Genomic DNA, 21,013 nt, shown 5'->3' with positions numbered 1-21,013 from the left:
TTTGTGGGCGCCTTTCCAGAAACTCAAGGACACCTTACAACAAGCAGTTAAAATCACGAGTACAATGTTAAAAACAACATCAAATAAGGAAAAAAAAGTTGTGCCTCAATAGTAAGTTGTAGTCCTTGTAGCGTGCCAAATTTGTGAAGCAATGTCCTACAGTGACAGTAAAATGGAGAACAAAAATGTTAATTGTAAGACAAATTCGTTCTAATAGTAAGTAGATAGCAGCATTTAAGGAATAAAGTGTACATTTAAGTGTATTCAAATGTGAGGAGTAAAAGGAGGCGGAAGTACGGAAGAGGATTAGGGCCAATGAAGAAAGAAAAAATAAGGTTGGCAAGATTCTGACTTTAATCTCAGAATTCTGACTTTAAAGTCAGAATTCTGACTTTAAAGTCAAGTCAGAAAAAATAAGGTTGGCAAGATTCTGACTTTAATCTCAGAATTCTGAGATTAAAGTCAGAATTCTGAGATTAAAGTCACATTTCTGAGTTTAAAGTCAGAATCTTGCCAACCTTATTTTTTCTTTCTTCATTGGCCCTAATCCTCTTCCGTACGGAAGCGATTCGAAACATATGTACCGGTTAGTTCAACAAACGTACAGAGAAGAAAAAAACATTTTAAAATCATACCTCAGGAACAGAGAATCTCTTCGTCACAATGTCTTTCTCGGAAAAACATCATGAGAAAGAAAAAAAAACAAATGGAGATGACGTGGTAGAATGCCAAGAGCTTCAACCGTTTTTTTTTTGGGCCACATTTCTTGGCAACAATTCAATGGACACTATGTTCTTCTTTCGAGGGCGCGTGCCTCGGGCCACATGGGAGCAGTATAATACAGACACCCGGGTACGCAAGGAGACGAAATAGTTCTCGTTTGCTCCAGCAAGCGCCTCAAACCGCTCGTTTAGTGATTTGGAGCTGTTATTCAGCATCAGACCGTTAGAGGGGGGTAGAACCCAGAAAATACAACTCCTCCTTGAGGATATGGAGCAAGGGGAGGACCGCGTACAGTTCATGAACCCAACCTGAGCAACAGAAGCTTTGACCGAAAATGGTGAAGGAGCTGGCGTTCGCTGAGACTTTTATTGGTAACCGCTGCTCTTCACCTCTCGCTTATTTTAAAAGGTCATCTTCTTGGCAGCAGTTTCACATAAATCCAACCGATGGCTATCGTCTACCTTTTGATTTCGCTTGTGGTGAGGCCATTTTAACATTCAGGTTCATTCCAGTTCAACCACTTCATTGGCTTAAGCTGTCATCCAAAATTTCAGTTTAATGTTTACAGGTTTCTTCATTCCTTTCACGTTTGTTTGTTTTTTTTGGGGGGTGGGGGGGAGTCAGAATGTTAAAACATCAGGGCTGGAGGCAGATGGGCCGCTGCAAGGAGGGAAACAAAAGGGATGCAGAGGTTCAAAGCATCTGGCAGCTCAAAGAAACAAATTGTACGGGAGGCTCGGGACAAGGGACTACTTTGTAGAATGTCTTGTCTTATGACAAACACACGGTAGCAGTTTTTCTGGAAGTGCGCGTTGATGTGAACACATGCGTCTTTAAACAGCATAATGAGCAAGAATGGGTGTTAGTGTTGCTGCATGAACACACAAGGACAGTCTAAAATACACAATAAGCACTCTAATATTGTGGGGGGAAGGAAAATCCAAATTAGTCGTGAAAACACATTTAAGTATTGGAAAAAAAATAGTTTTTTGTGGGGGGGAGGGATTTAATAACAATCATGGAAAAAATAGATAACTAGTGGAAAAAAAACGTTTAAAAGTGAGAGAAGAAAATCTGAAATAAATATGCATATAAATAAATACAATCACATTGCAACTAAATCTAGTGCAGCAATTTGGCAGGATCTCCGTGTGAAAGTGACTATTTGTTGCGTAAGTCAACCTCCAGACCTAAACCCCATCGAGCATGCATTTTCAGTTTGTTGGCATCAGTGAGTCACATGCTAAAATTGTAAACATTTTCAGTCCCGCTTTTTTTTTTTTTTTTTAAATCTTTTTATGCAAAGCAGCAAACTACAACCTATCCTAACTTTGGGCAAAAAACAAACAAACAAAAAGCAAATCTCTTTTCTCACTTAGTTGTATTTATTTAAAAGGTTACAAAAAATATTGTGGTGTTTTTCAGGAGGGAACTGATTTGATGGAGTACACTGAGATACAGTATAAGCTTGGTCACTGAACAAGCTCACTTTTCAAGATACCACAGCGTGCTGATTATCGCCGACTTGTAATGTAATTAACCCACGAGCAAAATGCAACTTTTGGAGTAAGTGCGTGTGAATGCCCGAATGCCGAGTGGGGAAAAAATATGGAATTGTGAAGAGTTATATGGAAATAAATAGAATGATGTGAAATGATACAGAATGATATGGAGTGATACGGAATCACATGGGATGATGTGGAAAATGAGTGTCATGCTGAACGCTCTGGAATGGCATGGAACGACACTAAATGACGTGGAATGATACTTCATTGAAACTAATGAAATAATACGGGATGAGTGTGACAGATTTGGAAAGATCGGGAATGTTAGGAAGTGATACAGAATGATACTGCATGTTGTGGAAATATATTGGTGCAAAGTGCGCGACGAAATTTTCAATATGCGGGAATTGTCGGAATGTTCCCAAGGTGAACTGAAGATGAAATGAATGTGCTGAACATTTTGAATTTCAAATGGAAATGATGTGAACCGGTTACGCTCAATGCGCGTGAACTGAAGGTGAAATGAATGTTCTGAACATTTTGAATTTCAAATGGGAATGAAGTGAACCGGTTACGCTCAATGTGCCATTGGTGATGAATGGGGAATCATTTTTAGGTGCAAAATGTGCAAGTGAGGTAAAACTGTGCACTGCTGTTATTTTTAAAATAATAATCATAAATTATAGCAAACGTAGTTCACACACGTCAGGCTCGCAGTAAGCCGTGGAGAAAACAATCATTCACTTCACAAGCGTACCAATGTGAAAAGATCACATTGTTCCTCAACCAGGGCGGGAAACCAGAGAGCCGCAATATTGGCTGCGCCAAAACACTCAAAATCTGTTTCAGCGCCGCTGATAGGCTTCTCGTATTCTCCTGGCTCCGGGGGACACAATTCCAGAACGGCTTGGGCGTACGTCACATTACTGTGTTTTATTTGGCCGTGGTTGTACTGACAGAATTCTGATGGACCCCAAAGGAAAAAAGGGCTATTGTTTGGAATGGCTTTTTTCAGTTTTCAGGCAAGTCGGCAAGCCTCCTCACTGCCCATCTTCAAAGCCCTCCTCAAAACTCACTTGTATTCTTTGGCATTCGACTCAGCATGACTTAGATTTGTTCTTGGTTTTACGGTTTGGTGCTTTCTACCGCCTTTATTACCGATTTGTATTACTGTTTATTGTGCATGTTAAATTGCTCCATGTACAGCACTTTGTATGCAGCGATGGCTGTTTGAAAGTGCTCGAGAAATACTCTTGACTTGACTTGGCTTAAAGTTGCAGGTTTCAGTGTAGCAAGGGTTATTCGAGTTAACGAAAATGAGTACCGGTAACTGTAAAAAAAAAAAAAAAAAAAAAAAAAAAAAAACCTGAAAATGATAACTAACTGAAACGTCATTTTACATTTACAGAAACTACAATAGAGATTCATAACAAAAGTCGACATACATTAGACAATAACAAATCCAACTCATATTGTACAGCCATGTATGAAAAGTAACACTGAAAAGAAACATGTTTGGAAAACAAGACATGAATATACCACAAAAGAAAAAAAAACCCTAAGACCATTAAAAAAAAATTAGGGAAACAATACTTCCAAGATCGAGGTGGCCTTTTCTAAAAAAATTTAAAAAAAAACAACAATTAGCGAACTCTTTTTTTGCTCATGTTTGCTTGTTGCCGGGCAGAATTCATAGAACTGCATTTGTTTAGCCATCATTTCAAGAACTACTCCTAATGTAGAATGATGACTTAAAATGACAATTCCCTTGATCCTTTCTATCGCATAAATAATACTTGTGTCGATCCAAGGCTGATGCCACCCGGACAAGTACAGGATTGATAATTATTTTCTTTATTTAGAGGATCCCAGAAGAAGATTGAAATATTCCTTTCCGGCGGTGGATGACATCTTCTGCCGCGAAACACAAAACAACTTTGTTTAGTATGACGAATAAAGACCGCTCGACAATACAGACGGACGAGCGCGGGTGGTTGTGAAAGCGATTGAAGGGGGAATTTAATTGCGCGTTGTTTTACCCAGCCAGAGTGAGGCGGAATCTGATTTTGATTTTGATTTGGCCGAGTTAAGTGAGAGACAATTGGATTTGCCATCTCCTCGGGAGTGTTTGATATGTAACATCACTCCTGCGTGAAACGTGACGCTTTATTGCCTCCACTGAAGTCCCGGCTGTCTGATGGGGCGGGAAGAGCGCGGTGTCGACGTGCCCTCGACTCTGGGGATCTCCTTTGTTTGTCATGAACTGTTACTTATTTTGTTTTCATCAGTTGCACACACTTCATTTGTATGTATTTGGTACGCAACTGGACTACCTTAGCGATGACAATGTAGGAAACCGACCCGAGATAACGTGCGCTCTCAGGGCTAGCCTCGAATTGCAAACAAGAACGCAGGGCTAATAACTGGTGCTGTCAGTTTGACGCGTTATTATATACCTTTTAAAGAGATAACTTTGGAAAGATCACAGCAGCTTTACAAGCTCCCGATTTATTACGAATAGCGACCGAAAAGTCAGAAATATGTGCAGTTCAAAGAAACCTAACCATGATCCATTCTGGACCCTTGATGTTTGTCACGTTTCGGTTTTTCGGTCTGGCCAGCAGGTGGCATGAGCGGTCTTCCTAGCACACCTGCTGGCAATCATTAATCAAGAGAGACACTATTTAAGGACTCCGACGTTCTACACCTGTTGTGGGAGTATTGTTTATGGCCCCCTTCCTCAACTGGCGGACCGCGATCCACGACCGGACCGCCGACCTCCTCTGTCAGGACCTCCTCTGTCCGGACCCTCGGCAAATTGTATAAAATAATAATTTATAAAGTGATTTTTAAATTATACATTTTATATTTGTGGACTATAATCTGCGCGTTACCACGATCGCTTGTTAAAATTATCCGTTGTAGTCTTTGCGTGCACTAACAGATGTAATGCAGAGGACCGCGGCAGCGCGACTTTGTGTGTATAATGTTTGACTGACTGGAGACCCTGGTTGAGCAGGGCATGTCGGCGATAACGATGCGCTGATTGGCTCCTCTGAACTGAAGGTGTGTCCATACATAAGCGTCATAATATACGAGGCGCTGATTGGCGCCTCTAAATTTAAGGTGTGCCCATACATAAGCGTCAGCATGCGTCTATCGACCAGACGAACTGAAGTCCTTGCTGCTGATTTGTCTGGCCAGCTTTGTGAGGCAATACAAAATGCAAAATGGGATTGATTTGTTTTGTTAAAGGAAATTGATATTTTGATGTATCTTCTTAGCAGGCACAACTTAACAAAATAAAAGAGTTCCTGTGCCTCAACAAAATACCTCTCATTATTGAGTGGTCTGTGTACTGGCAGAGTGAATAATTGTTATTTTATATACGGTATGCCCATACTAAATGGGCATATAGCACTGCTCCCTATGACCGCCATGCATGGGACCGGACCTTGGTCTTAATAAAAAAAAAAAAAGTGGACCTCCAGCATTTCTAGTTGAGGACCACTGGTTTATGGCATTGCTTTCCTCATTGCTCATTGACTAGTGGCTTTTGACCTCGTCGTGTTTTCGCGTGTAGTCTCGGTATCAAGTTTTTGTGTAAGTACCATTTTGTTTTGATGATCTGGCTTTTCATGCGTGTACAAAGTGTTACATTGTTTTTCGTTCGTAGTTTGTGGGCTTTACTTTCCTTTTCTTGCTCTTTTGTGCAAGCACCTTTTGTTAGTCGTTTTTGATTTACCTCCTGGTCCTCATTGTGGACCAGCGCTTTATGTTCTCGCTTAGTTTCGGTTCGATTTAGACATTAAATTGTCTTTACATCGGAGACCTTGTTTTTGTCTACGTTTTTTGGATCCCCCTCCCTAACTCGGTTTATCAGAGTTCGTAACAACGTTAAAGTTTGGGGAACCCTGATCGAGATGATCTTTGCCCAAAAGTACCTCAAACAAAATGGAGATTTTGGTTTCCCTGTCGTTGGATAGATAGTAGCCCCTTTCCACATCGCACCTTTCGCTCCTATATGTTGACAACCGAATGGACCGATTGTGATCGTGAACTTGCAACTCGCCTGCAGGCCAGGAAAAACATGCAAACTCATGACTGCCAAGACGTTGCACTTGGAATCATATGAGAGTGCTCTGGGCTGGGAGAGTGCTCCAAACAACACTTGACTCACCCCTTTTATACTTTTAATGAAAATATTTATTGAGTCGTTCGTTGAATTCGCTGTTCAAAGCAAACAAACAAACAAAAAAATGGGGGCAAGGGGAAACAAAGTTTCTGAATGTCCTATGGCGTATGTTGTTGTTATGCTTCGGTAAAATTGATCATAGCTCTTAAATTCCGCGTGGATAATTTATTCTGCAGGGCCAGTTCGAATCCATTCCCCCCCCCCCCCCCCCCCCCCCAAATAATTTGCGTCCATCTGTACAAACACCGTGTTAAACGTTGATTTCACGTCACAGCGCAAAAAGGTACTTGATCAAGGTGCTTCCGCTCTAAAGCAAATATGTCGGGAGAGGCACAGAGGAACAGCTGAACTTTATTTGGGGTTACTAAGAGGCACTCAAATCATGAAATTTTCTAATCCAGGATTAAAAAAAAAAAAATAATCAAAGGAAAAAGATCTTTGGCTGCAAATTTGCACGAATCTGCCTGCGAATGATCATAAGATCTTTCGTCTAGGTCTTTGCTCTGTTGTTTTCACAATTTGCGGCGTATACAAACAAGTGATTTACATCTCGAGCTCTTACCATGCCGAAATGATTTGCTGGGACAACTGTGCTTGCCAGCGTCAAGGGCTAAGCGCTACCACAAAATACCATCACTCAGCCATTACAAATTCAAGAGATTGGTACCGGTATATTGGGGGGGTGGGGGGGGCACTGTGGGAGGGGGTGGTAGAGGACAGTTGACTGAAAGTCTGTCCTCCGGAGTAGCCAAATGATCGGTTCTTCCGCGGGGCATCTTAGTGAAGGCCTTATTATTTTCCCCCCCCCCCCAACATCGTGATTTATTTTAACCCGAGATGTGCAAAAACAGCATCCAAAGATTTTTCGACGATATTCGGTGTATGCGGCACATCTAAACGCTCGTCAATCATCAGACAAGACCCAACGCAGCGCCGCTTAACTTTTAGCTTTGACGTGATAGCAGCAGCAACCGAATGCTTCTTTGTTATTTGTTTTTCACCCCTTGGCGAATTATTTTTTTTTTCGTGTCACATCGTGGTAAAAATGGATCAAATGTGAGGTTGCGGGCCATCTGTGATTTCGAATACGTCATAAATCACACAAAATATTTGTCTTCTCTCAAGACGAATATGCTAAAGTTAGCGACGGATTGCCGCTCGCCGCTTCTAAATTTACACAAAGCGAAAAGACCGATTGTTGTCCGCTTTGCTCAAATGCTCCTCATACATAACAGGGTTTTTTTTCCTCTTCAAACGCTCCTCTCGTCATTCTATTCAGCTCTTAAACAATTCTCCTGTTGTTGCTTCTTGAGTGCTTAACCACATACAAAGATGCTTAGTCAACAACAAGTTGATGTGCATATGCGTGTCTCGTTTGTCTGTTTGTTCATGCGTGTGCTATTGGCCTGCATTGGATGTGTCATGTGCTTTTTTGGATTTCAGAATGTGGCTGGGAGCGCAACACCCTGCCATTCATGTGATCCCCAGCTGTGGGTGTCACAGGCACGCCGAACCTCGGGCCTTACCGGGGAGATATACGGCTTTCATGAGACGGACTGATACAAAGAAAGTCAAAAAAAAAATTGAGATGGTGAGAATCTTTTCCAGGTGGTCGACTATCATCGTGTCATCAATCAGCAAAGACAAAACAGGACAGGGGGCAGTGAACCCGATAGCATGATATGAGACTGGGGGGCTATGTGTGTACAAAGTGCAAATGAGAGGATGGTCAAGAAGTTTATGAAATCATGAGAATTCAAGTCAAGTCTAGTCCGGTACATCTGGAAAGCCCTCAATTACAAAAGAGTCTTAAAAGGCAGCACCGGCCTTCAACTGGGCAAGAAAAAAACTCAAAATCCCATTTGGAGGGGGGGGGGGCACGGATGGATGCAGAGTCATACATGATGGTGATGAGATGATATATGATTTTAGTTCAGAACGGCAAAAGAGTTCATTTCAAGGAGATGAAGCACCACAGGTAGACAACGTCAGGAAAGTGCCCCCCCCCCATTCCCCTGGAAGGATCCGACTCGATGCAGAATCCTCTGTAGTAATTCCTCAGGAAAGTGGTCCACCTCAGATTTTGTCCTTGTTTATCAGTGCAAAATCTATACAACAGTCTCAGGTTCGCTCATCGCCAACCGAAGAGAAGAGGCAGTAAAACAGGCCAAAATCCAAATGTCAGGGGGCAGAGCGAGAGACAACTTGCAGGATATGTGTGATTTAACTAAATGCAAGACTGTAAAGGCCCTAGCGCAAAGTGCAGTCGAACTGTATGCACGTGTGGCGTATTCTTTCTTTGGGTATTTTTGTAGATGGGCGCATTCGCGCCATTGCGGGTAGCTTCCCGGATAATGCAAGCGACTCTCCTCATTCCCCTTTAAATTCAGCGCATTCGAGTAGCAGAAATTCCTGGGGAACAAAATTATCGCGCAGAGCAATCTATCATCATGCTGTTTGCGTTCTTGTCGATATTTTTATTGAGATTTGAGGTTGTCCTACATTTGAGCAAATTCTTATTCTAAGTACAAAGTATTTGTGTCCGTTAAAGGCGTGGCTAACATTCGATTGTTATTTATGCAGAGATCTCATGACTAGTCTTGAAAACACAGCCGTGATAGTTGAAAACGTCTGCCTGATGGCGGTAAGAGATGGCTCAAGATTTTAAAATCATTCCGAAAAATAACTTATGGAGTTTAGTGCTCCAGTAATCCTCCATCAAACATCCTCCCTCCCCCCCAGCCCCTGCAATAAAAATGAAAAGACATATCGTCGTGTATTTTTGTTGCCCCTTCCAAAAAAAAAGGTTCAAAGGGTTTTCGTGCATCTGTCATTTAAATGTAAAATAAACACAGTTGTAACTCCAAAGTCAATTTACCATTCATCGCCCATCCTCAAACAGACCCTCACTTTTCCCTCAAGATGTTGAAAAGTTGCCTGAGGGTTGACCTCGAAGCTTTGTTGAAACAAACGTACACTTTGTTTTCTTCCCCAAAACGGAATACATTGTTCCACCGTGATTCTTAGCACTCGGATGACTAGAACGCTGTCACTCTCCAATGCAGAAAGAGGCCACCGATTGCAAGGAGCTTCCTGTCCAAGCATACGGGACACTTGGGAGGATTAGGGGGAAGGATTAGGTTAGGGTTAAGGTTAAAAGGAGAGTCAGGCTCAGGGGTAGGATTAGATTCGGGTAGGAATCAGGCAGTGCGTGCCAGTGCGGTTCATGGTCGGCGAGGCAAACTGAGTAACCATTGTCCCTGAAAGGGTTCGATTAGCAATTAAATTAGCTGCGGCCTCCCTGTGTGGAGTTTGCATGTTCTCACCGAGCCTGCGTGGGTTTTCTCCGGGTACTCCGCTTTCCTCCCACATTTCAAAAACATGCATGGCAGGCCGATTGAACACTCTCAATTGTCCCCATGGGGTGAGTGTGAGCGCGGATGGTTGTTTGTCTCTGTGTGCCGTGTGATTGGCTGGCAACCGGTTCAGGGTGTCTGCACCGGTTGCCAGCCGATCGCAGATAAATACAGTATTCATTATTTAAAAATCAATCTGGTTGAGTTATGGTGGGGCGGCCCGGTAGTCCAGTGGTTAGCACGTGGGCTTCACAGTGCAGAGGTACCGGGTTCGATTACGGCTCCTGCCTCCCTGTGTGGAGTTTGCATGTTCTCCCCGGGCCTGCGTGGGTTTTCTCCGGGTGCTCCGGTTTCCTCCCACATTCCAAAAATATGCATGGCAGGCTGATTGAACACTCTAAATTGTCCCTAGGTGTGAGTGTGAATGGTTGTTCGTCTCTGTGTGCCCTGCGATTGGCTGGCAACCGATTCAGGGTGTCCCCCGCCTACTGCCCAGAGACAGCTGGGATAGGCTCCAGCACCCCCCGTGACCCTCGTGAGGATCAAGCGGTTAGGAAGATGAATGAATGAATGAGTTATGGTGGTTCGAATTTGGGTCAGGTGTGGGAGGAGCATTAGGGATAAAGCTTAAAGTTTCGATTACGGTTCATACGGATAAAATGTAGAGTGATGTTCAAGTTACTATCACGGTTACGGTTCACGGGTCGGTTTTAGGGGAGGCTTTGGTTTCAGGTTCGCTTGAACTGTATTTCCCACTTGTTTTGATCCAAGCAATAAAATGCGCTGCAATTCAGAGACAGCAGCGTTTCAATCCAACTTTTAACTTTTAAATGGTGCTATTTGGAAATGGCATGTATAATAACGTAAACATGAAAAAAAAAGCTATTTCCCCAACCCTGTCAAGAACATCCACATTAATCATGCATTTAAGCAGACGTAGAAAATCATCCCATTGATGTATTCCAGCGCAACTTAGCCTGTGTTTTCCCTCCAAAGTTTAAGCCGACAGGATAGCAAAGGTGGCATCGAGTTACCCCAAACTCCAAACATCGGGAAACCTGGTCAACAACATGTGTTTCGCATTTCTGAAGGTCCCGTGAGATCCGACTGCATATAAGACTGTTCAGTTAATTCCGTTTTTTTCACGGCCCTCTGAATAGGGATCGTCGGCCAGCATGGAAGGATCACTCTTTCTGTACTTTTTTGATACATTTATTGGGACACTTTGCAGCAGAAGTAGAGGTCGATGAAACGGAAGTAGTTGCAGTAGCAGTAGCAGAAGCAGGTAATAACCTAAAGCACACATAAATGCAGTAAAAAATGAATACATCTATCCTTCTGCATCACGATGTAAATATGTATAGATTCATTCATTCATTCATCTTCCGAGCCGCTTGATCCTCACGAGGGTCGCGGGGGGTGCTGGAGCCTATCCCAGCTGACTTCGGACAGTAGGCGGGGGACACCCTGAATCGGTCGCCAGCCAATCGCAGGGCACACAGAAACGAACAACCATCCGCACTCACACTCACACCTAGGGACAATTTAGAGCGTTCAATCAGCCTGCCACGCATGTTTTTTGGAATGTGGGAGGAAACCGGAGCACCCGGAGAAAACCCACGCAGGCCCGGGGAGAACATGCAAACTGGAATCGAACCCGGTACCTCTGCACTGTGAAGCCGACGTGCTAACCACCGGACTACCAATATGTAAATATGTATAGAATTTACATTAATTGATACTTTTATTTTAACAATACATTTAATAAGTACTTTAATCAACCATGATTTCACTATGTGTTATTATCGTCATTATTTTAAACGTAAGAAACCATACATCACAAACATATCAAGTCGACTCGAATAAAAGAACTACAAGTCCCAAAAGGTCCAACCCGGAAGTGGAGCGCTGGCATGATTAAGCCGAGCCGCTACGCAATGTACTTTGCGCAAACATGAAATTACAGCTGGACAAACATGACAACTATGCACACACGGGTGCGTTCGTAGAATGACCGCCACCGGTTGCGCGCGGTTAGCACTAGCGCACCGTTTTACGCGCCGCGTTCTTACGATTAAGCCAAATACATATCACTAATTCGGACTAGAGTGTGCAAGTACACGAGCCGTAAGATGAATATCAAGAATATTGAATAAACGTCCCAAGCGGCTTCCACTACGCACGTGTTATTCAAGGTGATATGAACAAGTTCGCCTTGTGGTTAACTAGCATGCTAATACGCATCGTTTATCTCAGGCTGTACTTTGAAACTGGATGTTGTTGAAACAAAAGAGCTCCACTCTGAATGTTTACCTTTTTTTTCAGGTAACACACTGCGGTCGTTGACTAGGACAATATTTGGATATGCGGAGAGGGCCCGCGGGGAAAGTTTCATGATCATCCTCACGAGCTGTTACTCACCTGCCTGGAGAAAAGTCACAAAAACAACAACGTGCTCGTGAGGAAATGACACAAGTGCGATGTGACAAACTCAAGTCAGACATCCAAATTAAAAAAAAATTAAATTAAATTAAAAATCCCCATCTGGACCCCGACGTGTGGTCGGTGTTTTCGGTCCAGATCAAACCAAGAAAACCAAACATTTTGAGATATGTCTGCGTTCCAATGGAGCTACGCAATCAAGCACGTTAATAAGAGGCTATGACCCGAACTTGCTCCAAGATGTACGTAATTTAAAAACATGTTTTTTTAAAATAATAAAATCATCCCTACTCTCAGGCAACAACAGGCATGCTCAATAAGTCACAGGATTTCATTTTTTTTTCTCTATTCACAGCCAGAAGGACACAATGCTGCCTTCATGGGTCACAAAACTAATACTTGGATTTATAGCCAGAGATGGAACAAAAATGCCATATGAAAATTACTCCGACCGCAAACAACAAACAAATTGATCGAGTTAAAAACACACTGACAATCTAAACGGGCGGACACCGCATTGATGTTTGGCTACTTTTTGACAAGTTGAAACTTTAGGTATGAGTTGATTGCACTTTTGTGGGGTTTTTTTTGGGGGGGGGGGTGCTTAACAAACATACAAAAAGTATGATTCTTTCCGTTTTTAGACCCCAACTATTTTCTGTTTTGAATTGGATTCAGTGGGCGGCCCGGTAGCCCAGTGGTTAGCACGTCGGCTTCACAGTGCAGAGGTACCGGGTTCGATTCCAGCTCCGGCCTCCCTGTGTGGAGTTTGCATGTTCTCCCCGGGCCTGCGTGGGTTTTCTCCGGGTGCTCCGGTTTCCTCCCACATTCCACAAATATGCGTGGCAGGCTGATTGAACACTAAATTGTCCCTAGGTGTGAGTGTGTGCGTGGATGGTTGTTCGTCTATGTGTGCCCTGCGATTGGCTGGCAACCGATTGAGGGTGTCCCCCGCCTACTGCCCGGAGACAGCTGGGATGGGCTCCAGCACCCCCCGCGACCCTAGTGAGGATCAAGCGGTACGGAAGATGAACATGAACATGAATTGGATTCAAAGCACTGCGGCGCGCAAACGTATGACTAAATGCATGAAAGTCATCAAAGGTGGATGGAAGATGACGTTTCGCTCGTCAAATTTGATAAAACAAGCAACAGGCCGACGGCCGCTGATGTCGATTTGAGCTTTATGTGACTGGTGCATTTTGTCTCCATCCGTTTGTGCTGAACCGCAGCCCAGCCCTCAATCCTCAAACCCAAGCGCCCTAACCTAACCCTAATGATTCCACATTATTTCATTCTCATTATTTCCCGTGGGAAGTATCGTGCTCCAACGATTCTAATCTACATCATAGAACCCATCTGGTGCCGGTATGATCATTTCGCCATTTTTTTTTTTTTTGTGTTCATATATTTGAAAGTCGGAACAAAAATCTCAATACACAGCGTCCAAACAGCAGCAGCACAGTCTGTTACTGTGGCTAATGCTATGAAAGCATGTCTAACATGAAACACTTACAATGCCTTTTTTGTTCCGCGCTCCCTTCTCTCAACAGTTTCACATGCTAGCACGATTGTAATCTTTTTACCCGCTGCGTTACGAGCACATGATCCCGTACCTGACAACCTCGACGGCTGCGACGAGCTCTCTGGCGTCGATGGTAGAGGCGTTAATGCGAATTAAAGACGGTGGAAGAACTTTAAGAAAAAAAAAATCAATGCTTGATAACTGATGTGCCGTTTACAAGAGATAAATGTGTTGAGGAAGTTCAATTAAAGGTACGGTTTCAGTGGCTGAGCCACCCGAGCCTTTGAGAGGGCTGAAGCGTAGACGGCAGGCAAGAGGCAGGATTTAAATACGCCGAGGCGTAGCTCAAAATTGCATAAATCTATATGAGCTGCGCGGCCCGGTAGTCCAGTGGTTAGCACGTGGGCTTCACAGTGCAGAGGTACCGGGTTCGATTCCAGCTCCGGCCTCCCTGTGTGGAGTTTGCATGTTCTCCCCGGGCCTGCGTGGGTTTTCTCCGGGTGCTCCGGATTCCTCCCACATTCCAAAAACATGCGTGGCAGGCTGATTGAACACTCTAAATTGTCCCTAGGTGTGAGTGTGTGCGTGGATGGTTGTTCGTCTCTGTGTGCCCTGCGATTGGCTGGCAACCGATTCAGGGTGTCCCCCGCCTACTGCCCGGAGACGGCTGGGATAGGCTCCAGCACCCCCCGCGACCCTAGTGAGGATCAAGCGGTTAGGAAGATGAATGAATGAATATATGAGCTGCTTGCTGCTTGACATTGATGCGCGGCTAATCACATGTGGCCTCCGTTTCGTCAACATACAACAGAGTGGCCTGTGATAAAACGAACCAAAACATAAATCACGAGACTTGCAAAACCTGACATAAGCGCCTTGCGTGTAACGTTTGATAGAAACGGACTAAATCGCCAATTTAACGGGTCGGGAATTTTCAGTCATCGTGACAACAGCGGAGGAGTGTCGAAACTTTGACACTGGAGCGCCTCCACCCCAAAAATAAATAAACAGATCTTGCACTTTCCACATAATAAGCATTACATCACCAAAGATGGCCAAACCTGCAGGAATAATAAGAGATTGGCTTTCAAAAACATGCGCGTAACGAGTGCAGCTGCAGACCAAAAAAAATATGTGAACATAAGCGTGGGGCATTTTGAAACGGATGACAACTATGAAACCGTTTCGCGAAGAGAAATCCGCAAACGAGCTCAATGACTTTTTTTCCTCAGGTTTAAACATACAAAGTGCCAGCGGTGCAGCGGTTGATTTCAATTGTCCTGCGTCTTCTGGTAGCTTTTAAATATCGATTTGCGGGGTTTCCACTCAGTTTTTTCGTGGAGTCTGTGGCAAAAATCTGAACATAATTAAAAGCTGCACTCAGGAACTTTCTGAAATCTGCAATCTTCCAGTCATCTGTGGATAATAGTCTTGCGACACAAATCTGGAAGAAGGCCGAGAATGTTTGTAGATTGGAAACGAACCGTACACGTGGATGATCTTTGCTCAAAACTATCGCAGAGGCTTCGCTTCCTCAGACGACTCTGATTGTTTGGTGTTAGCGCAAAAACGCGGACTTCTTTTTTTTACAATGCTATCTGAGAGTTTATTCAGAGATGGCATGCGCGCCTGCTATTGGTTCACTAACCCAGTGGTTCCCAATTTCCGGGCCGCGGGCCGGTAGCGGTCCGTGGGTCATTTGGTACCGGGCCACACAGAAAGAATAAATTTCATAGACTTATATTCCTTCCGTTTTGTTCATTTTGGAATCCGAAAGGTGTTTTATTTTGAAAAATTACATTCTCTGTTACATCCGTCGACGGTATGTCACTCTTGACGCAGGTCAAGGCGCGCTACTCGGTCACGTGATAAGGTTAGCGCTAAAATGAAACCCAGGAGCTAACAAAATGAGTACAAACAAAAAACAAAGGCTTTGGAAACTTTCTTTGGGAAGGGGAAAAGGCCCAGCCAGGACACAGAAGAGGAACCGCCGACTTTCAAGAAAAAGCCGGCTACATTTAATAGACAGTATCAAAAGTCCTACTTAAAATACGAATTTATCTCAACGGGAGATTCCAACGCATCAAGCCCATTCTGCATAATATGCAGCGATGGTGAGTCATATTTTTTGCACTTTTGTATCTGTAGTGTATCTTATTTTGAAGACACGTTTAAACAATAGCGACCAGAGAGTGTTGCGGTCAGATCGGACGCTCCTCGTGTCATGATTCGTGTTTATTATTAGGTTTCGAAAATACCACACTTTTCATGCGGGTCATGTCATATTATTTTGTTGTACAGTATTTGTCTGGCCTTGAAGGCCAGTCCCTGAAAATATTGTCTGACGTTAAACCGGTCCGTGAGGCAAAAAAGTTTGGGGACCGCCGCACTAACTGACAAATCAACAGCAAAAATTGAAAGACTTGCCGTCACCGCACTGACAGTGATCGGAAGGAAAGAGTTTCTTTCCTCGCAAGAAATCTTTTAAAGTTCGGGCCTGGCACAAGCTGAAAGACTCATCAGTGATCCTTTCTATTTGTCGCATGGTCAATCTGAGACACTTCAGCCAGACGCTGCCGAGTCGCCAATTTCAAAAGCAACAGATACAAGCTTTCTTTCAGCCAAACTTGAGTTGCGATCTTGAACAAATCGGCGTAATCTTCATCAATGAAAGAGTCATTTTAATGCTTGACTCGTGTCTCACTTGTTTTTGATGTATTTTATTGATCGTGATTAAATCGATTATGCGCAATCCTTTAAGCACTTTGTCATTGGTGGTTTTGATCGGCAATGGACGTTCCTCCCGTATGTATTCATATTAGAAACGACTAACATGGTTTAGTAGTGTGGATTTTTTTTAAGCATTTAAAATACAATCAACAAAGGATTTTGGCCTGTTTTACTGCCTATTCCCCGCCTAGGATGTGGGGGTGTTAGACCAGGTTATCTCCTTGATCCGTGTGGATTGTTGGTCTCTAAAGACTCTTCCGTGATTTGAGGCAATACAAATAAGCTTGACTTGAAATTTGAATTTCAAATTCATCTGACACGGCCCACACCGAAAAACAAAAGATTGGCAGTCCTCCGGTTGGTCAGGGCAGCCTCATGGTTTCATGATTTTATGTTATTAGATCAATATTGATTCTGAACTACAACCGGCAATTTTCTGTAAAAAGAAAAGGTGGCGTGACAAACCGTGTGAAATTCAACTGAGACAAAAAATTAAAACTATCTTCACATCTTGTTTGATGTAAGTAGTAGGAATTTGAGAGGGCCCTTTTTAGTTCGAGAACAGGATGTTACAGGATATAAGAAATAGGAAATGAAGTGTTAGAATGTCTTTTGGGGAATTTTTGTTGTTGTTGTTGTTGTTTTTAACACTCACAACAGCCAGCCTCTCCCTAACGATTCCACCCGTACTTCTGTCAACAATTGAAGATGCGGCCTGCGGGCTTGTACGAGTGTATGCCAGCATTCAAATGGTGCAACATGTGATTTCAGAAGGGAACAAAACACAGAGGGTCATTGTATATTTATGGTTCATTTGCGCCGGGTTCAGGAAGTCCATATTTTGTGGAATAACAAGTCAAAATTTTGGAGTACAACGAAACCCATGAACTCGGTGGAGATGGAAATAATAATAGTATAAATTTAATCATGCTATTTCTTTCCACTGCTATGCGGATGAGATCCATGTCTCGCTGAGAAAAACAGATGCTTTCTCATTGAGGCTACTTTTATCCTGTCTGGAGGAAATCAAGACTTGGATGGCATTGAATTTCCTGAATTTTAATGAAAAGAAGACAGAAGTGATGGTGATTGATGCCAGTGGCCCTCGTACGTCGCATTCTGCGGACTTGGGCCCCCTGGCTCCTTATCTTAAGCCAACAATTTCAAACTTTGCTCTGAAAGGGCACAGTGTTTTTAAATTGGACCGGCAAATTGGTGCTGCTGTCAAATCCAGCTTCTTTCATCTTAGGCAGCCGGCTAAAGTAAAGCCGCTCCTTTCTCAAGAGAACTTTTGAACAGAAATTCACGCACACATCCTGGCTTAGATTACTGTAATGCACTTTACTTTGGAGTCAGCCAGTCCTCCATGACGCGTCTCCAGTTGGTCCACAATGCTGCTGCTTGCCTCTCGACTGGTTCCGACTCTAGCATCCCTTCGCTGGCTCCCGATACATTTTAAGGTTCTTTTTAAGATCCTCTTACTTGGTTTCAAATCTTAAAATGGCCTCGCCCCACTTTACTTCTCTGAGCCCCTCCAAACCTACGCACCTGTCCGATGTCTCAGGACCAGACACTATTAGAGGTACAGAGAATTAAACGTCTCCCTAAAACGTGTTTTTAATTACACATGGACGTCAACACTATGCCTCTAGCATGTTGCATTACATACAGGTAAATGACCATATTCTGTTTATTCAACACGTACGCCACTTTCACATGTGGCTCATCAATATTTTCGCGGCAGTATTTACCGAGATAATACGATAGCACAAGATGACGCGATATCACATTCAGGCAAACAAATCTGCGCAGCAGCACTTTCGACAAATGATACCGAGTTAATGAATGCAGATTTTGGTATCGACACGCAATACTAAATGTTTGTGAATGTGCCAGACTGTAATGTTCATAAATAGGTAGACTACCGGTACATAGATTTTTTTAATAGTAGTTTCATTGGGAGAAAAGCAAAAAAAATAAATAAATAACTTTCACCTGTACTTTTGACTATACACAAGGTGCCTTCAAGGTCTGCCAACAAAACAGGACATGTCGAATGCAGATGAAAAAACATTAGCAATAAATTTAACGCAACAACAACAGATATTCCACCAGATGGTGCCAAAATAATCTTGTTGCTTTTGGCACAAAAACAGCGAATAGTCCATATTTTTAGTGGATAACAGAATGATGGGGTAAAAAAATAAAATAAAATCGTCAAATATGCAAATTTCTAAAAGCCAAACCAGAAATATGAAGGATTTACAGTAAGTGAAAAATCGTTAATTTTAAAATCTGATTTTTTGACAAGCACTCTCTTTGGTTTTTGACACTTTTCTTAATCAGGATAAGGAGATCCAAAATTCATATGCGGAGTTTTTGCATTCCAATCCAAGTTGAAAGGTGAAAATTTATGGTTGGAATTTTTCAACGTGAAATTCTAATCTTACTTTGGAGGTTCTAGGTTGAATTTTCCTGAAAATGGATGATTTTAATTCTCTGAAGTGGCATTCTAAGGAAGCTTTTTTCATCAGTCACCAGAAATTGTTGACCTTTAAAACGCAGAGGTTGGGAAATTTCATGCAAAAAAAAATGCAGTTTTTTTTCAAAGTTCCAAAATTATATAAATGGGTTTTTCAAGTAATGTACAGTTGGATATTTTTGTTGTTTCAATGCACTTTTCTTTGTCGGGGGTCAGGAAATTTACCGTGGGTGTTCTTTGCTTGCCGTGCCATGTGTGAGGAAATAATTTTATTTGTTATATTTATGAAATGCATGCCCCCAAAGTTGGGGCTAAAGAATTTCCAGTTTGAGATCTTTCAGTGTAAAGGACTTTTTCTTTGTCAGTTGCATGGTTTGTGGCATTTCAAAGTACTTCTTAATCATCATCATCAGATCTCAGATATTTCCCAGTTGGGGTTTTTAAGTGCTGCCGCAACACACTTGTCAAGTCAAGTCATGATTGTTCATTTGGCCTCTTTATCCAAAATCGATGTACGTTTGGTGTTCCGGTGCACTTTTCATGGTCAGGGTGACATCACAACAAATACATGACATTTTGAATGTGACGGCTGAGAATTCCAGAAGACAGAAGACTTTGTGGCGAGTTGGGCTTGCCCTGTAGAAGTATTTGGAGCTTTTTTTTTTTTTTTTTGGTCAATGAAAAGTCTTTCAATGGTCTATGTCAAGAATCTATTCCAAAAACAAAACAAAAAAATCTGAAAACATTTTCTTTTAGAAAATGTGAAACGTTTTTGGTAGGCTTGACATGATCAGGATGCTGGAGCTGATCACTGAAATATACAGGAAATAGAATTTTTTTAAAAAAACAAAAGAGATTACTGATCGGAAGATGGCCCAATGTTTTTGATGTATTTCAACAACTGTACAGTCGACCACTGCTATTCGCCGGATTGGCCCCGGCGCGGATCACAAATATATTTTGCATATAAGTGATGCCAACTGAAACGCATTGAGAAAAAACGAATTGCAATTAAAGCCTGAAGAATTCTCCCGAAAACCCAGATCGACATTCAATAAGTATTCGATAAGTATTACAATTCTCGGAAGAAAGTTGAGAAAAAAAAAAGTTTAGACTGGATATGCTAAGATACCATTATTAACGATGGCAACACAGAACGTCACTGGAATGAATGAGATTGCGTTTGCTGCAATGTCTTCTTGTGCAGGTCTGCTCAATCTGATCAATGATGTCACTGATCGATGGACAAAATAAGACATGAGAACCGGTTGCCAGCCAATCGCAGGGCACACAGAGAGACGAAAAACCATCTGCGCTCACTCTCACACTTTTTGGAGTGTTCAATCAGCCTGCCATGCACGTTTTTGGGAATGTGGGAAGAAACAGGCGTACCCAGAGAAAACCCACACAGAACATGCAAACTCCACACGGGGAGGCCGGAGCCGGAATCGAACCCACGATTCTCTGCAGTGCGAGGTCGAATCGACTGGGCCGCCCTTTGTAGAATATATTCGGTTAAAAAAACGTGTTGTCAAAATCTGAAGTAAACCTCCCTACATATATTTTTTTTAATCTGGATTTTATTTTGAAATCCAACCGCCCGCCTCCAAAATGAACATGAATGAGCGGAACAATTTAAAACGGAGTCAAATGGGTCAAAGAATGTGGATATTAGAAGTAAAAAATAAAGTGCAGCTTTTATTTTGAAAAAAAAATACGATAGATATCATTGAAATAGGAAAAGGAGTCGCATAGTCACATTTTTGGACCCATTTGACCCGTATTGTATTGTTTTGTGTTTTTTGTTCTCGTAAAGTGTCCTTGCGTGTCTTGAAAGGCGCTTATAAATAAAATTTTTATTATTAGTATTATTATTATTATTATAGTGAGGTACAATAAGTACGCACAATAGTAATGTGAGTCATACTCTTGGCTTCGCAGCATTGCGACAATTAATTTAATTCTCTCTCCCTCCTTCTCTGTCTCTCTGTTTCTCTCTCCCCCCCCCCCCCCCCCCCTCCCGCCTTCTCATATTAGCAGTGTGGCTCCGCGTGG

At 42.6% G+C, this 21,013-nt stretch overlaps 1 long non-coding RNA gene across 1 annotated transcript in view; it reads right to left on the bottom strand.

Annotated features, from left to right (window-relative positions):
• The window catches only part of LOC127606070 (uncharacterized), a 36,327-nt gene that overhangs the window by 9,506 nt on the left and 5,808 nt on the right, over positions 1-21,013 (bottom strand). The gene's annotated exons all lie outside the window — the stretch shown is intronic.

This window comes from Hippocampus zosterae, chromosome 8, assembly GCF_025434085.1.
Source record: "Hippocampus zosterae strain Florida chromosome 8, ASM2543408v3, whole genome shotgun sequence".
Taxonomy (NCBI): Eukaryota; Metazoa; Chordata; class Actinopteri; order Syngnathiformes; family Syngnathidae; genus Hippocampus; species Hippocampus zosterae.
The sequence above is the reverse complement of the archived record's forward strand: the minus strand, read 5'-3'. Positions and strand labels throughout refer to the sequence as shown.